Source organism: Sturnus vulgaris, unplaced genomic scaffold (genome assembly GCF_052056855.1).
Source record: "Sturnus vulgaris isolate bStuVul1 unplaced genomic scaffold, bStuVul1.hap1 Scaffold_606, whole genome shotgun sequence".
Taxonomy (NCBI): Eukaryota; Metazoa; Chordata; class Aves; order Passeriformes; family Sturnidae; genus Sturnus; species Sturnus vulgaris.
This window is the reverse complement of record NW_028276583.1, coordinates 37,501-40,000: the sequence shown is the minus strand read 5'-3', so window position 1 is coordinate 40,000 and position 2,500 is coordinate 37,501. Positions and strand designations below refer to the sequence as shown.

Here is a 2,500-nt window from a genome sequence, read left to right as displayed (position 1 = left end):
CCGCGCCGCCGGGGTGGCCCCCCCGGACGGCGATTGATCGTCAAGCGACGCTCAGACAGGCGTAGCCCCGGGAGGAACCCGGGGCCGCAAGTGCGTTCGAAGTGTCGATGATCAATGTGTCCTGCAATTCACATTAATTCTCGCAGCTAGCTGCGTTCTTCATCGACGCACGAGCCGAGTGATCCACCGCTAAGAGTTGTCTGGCTTTCGGGACCGCTCGCGTGAAGCGGCCCCTTTTCTGTTTCTGCAGGGACGCGCGCGCCCCCGCGCGCCCCGCTTCGACCGTACGAGCACACACAAACGGAGGAGGAGGAGGAGAAAGCGCGGGGCAAAAAAGAGAAACCCCGCGCAACGCTCCGAAGGTCGGCCAAAGAAAGGCGGAGGGGCCCGCGCCCCCGACCGCCTCCCCCCGCGAGGGGAGACGCCGCCTCGCGTGCCGTCCTTCGGAGGCGGCCCAGGCGCCCGGGCTCGGCCCGACCTCCGCGCGGAGGGGCTTGTGCGGCAACGCGCCGGACCGCGGGGGGCACGGTGGCCCGCCCGGCCTCTCGATCACGGGACGACTACGCGTTCGCGGGCCGGGGGCGCGACCGCCGGCCCCCGCCGCTCCCGGCTCACTCCCTGGCTTCTCCTTTTCACCGCTCCGCCGACTCGCGGAACGCCGCCGCGCCAAAACGCGGGGGCCGGCTCTCCCGCCAGCGGCCCCTGAACGTCGCCCGAAACGCCACGCGGCGGCGGGACCGTTCCGCCGGCGCAACCCCTGGCGCGGGACCGCTTGCCCGCCGGAAGGCGAACGCCCGGCGGGCCGCGCTCCGCCACCGGCGCCGGAGGCGGGACGCCGCCGAGACCCGAGCCGGCATCGCGGAGCGCCCGAGGTCTGCCGCTCGGCAAAACCCCTCCGCCACCCGCGGCCGCACTCCCGGGACCGCCGCCGCTTCGCACCGCCGAGCTGCCCTTCCGCGAGCACGCGCCCAGCGGGCAGGCGTACGGCGGCTGAGCCGGGGGGCACCGCCCGCTCCCCTCGTTTCCACTCGGGGACCGGACGGGGAAGCGCCCCCGCGGCCGCCCCGCACGCCTCCCCTTTTTTTTGGCCCACACGCGGCCGGGAAGGGCGACGGGGAAGCGGACGGGCGGGGCCCGGGCCGGGACGGCCGCCGGTGAAGGCGGGCGCCTCGCGGCCGACCGTCCCCCCCCCCCGGGGGGGGCGGGGACACTCGCCGAGCGGCGACGCCGCCGCTCGGCACGGGGTCGCCCGCGCCCGCCGGACCTCCGGCGATGGAGGAGCCGGCCGAGCGCTGCGCCCCAACGGGCGGGGACAGCGCTCCGAGTCAGGGGTGGCCGGCGGCCGGCGCCGCCGCGGTGCGGTTCGAGGCGACAAGGCCGTCGAGGCGAGAGGCGCGCGGTCGCGCCTGACGCGGCGCCGCCCGCGAGCCCGCGGCGGCGGCTAAGGAGAAAGAGCGAGAGAGCGCGGCGGGCCCCGGCGGCCGCAACCCCGCAGCTGAGGTAGGTAAGGCAGAGAGCGCGCGCCCTCTGCCGGCGTCGCCCCGCATCGCAGAGGCCAGCGGGGTCGGCCCCCCGCGGCCGATCGCGCGCCGCGGCCTCTCCGCCGAGACCGGGCCGCAGAGAGGGGGGGGGCAGGGCGCCCCTTCCCCGGCCCGGCACGGGTGGCCCCCGCGCGCGGGCAAGCGCGGCGGGACGCCGACGACGGCGAGCGCGGCCGGTCGCGACGGACACGCCACCGCAGGGGATCGGCGGGAGTAGCTCCCCACCCCTCGATGGCGCCCCGCGCCGCCACCGCCCGACACCCGCTGCCGCCGCCGCCACCGCCGCCGCCGCCGCGGCGGGGCCGTGCCGGGCCGCCCGAGTCTTTAAACCTCCGCCCGGCTCGGCGGCCCTTTCGGCCCCCAACAGGCGTTTGACGACGCCGAGGGAAACCGGCAGGAGACCGCCGAGGCGCGAAGCGCTAGGTACCTGGCCCTGGGGTGAGGGAAACGACCTGCATGGCCCCGCCGGGGTGCCTCCCCCGCTGCCACCCTCGGGGGAGCGTCCACCGGCGGGGGCGCGCCCGACGTCCGCTGCCATCACCGCGGCAATCCTTCTCGGGGCCCGGGGTTTCCCTCAGTAGCCCGGCGCTGCGCCCGAGAGGACCACCGCGGCTCGGGCCGCCCCGCCGGCGCGGGGAACACGGCCCAGCCACCGAGAAACCTCGCACACCCCCGGCCGAGAGAGGCCACGGCGACGACGGTGCGGACCGTCGCCGCCGCGCCACCCGGCGGCGGCTCGCGCACGTGCGCGCTCCCCCTGGAGGCGCGACCCGGAACTGCCGGAGCCCGGCCCTCGGGAGCTCCTCTGCCGCGCGAGGAGGCCGCTCGGCCAAGGAGAGCGGGATTTTGCCGGGCGGCAAAGCCCCGCGTCCCCCCCCGCGCTCTGGGGAAGGGCCGGAGGAGCCGCCTCCTCCGAGCCCCGAAGGCCTTCCCGCGCGCACCCTTTTTACACACGTTGG

General features: G+C 77.2%; 1 non-coding gene across 1 annotated transcript; it reads right to left on the bottom strand.

Annotated features, from left to right (window-relative positions):
- Window positions 1-45: 45 nt before the first annotated feature.
- Window positions 46-198, bottom strand: LOC148217572 (5.8S ribosomal RNA). The gene has a single exon (XR_015800975.1). It is a non-coding gene; the product is annotated as a 5.8S ribosomal RNA (ribosomal RNA).
- Window positions 199-2,500: the final 2,302 nt, after the last annotated feature.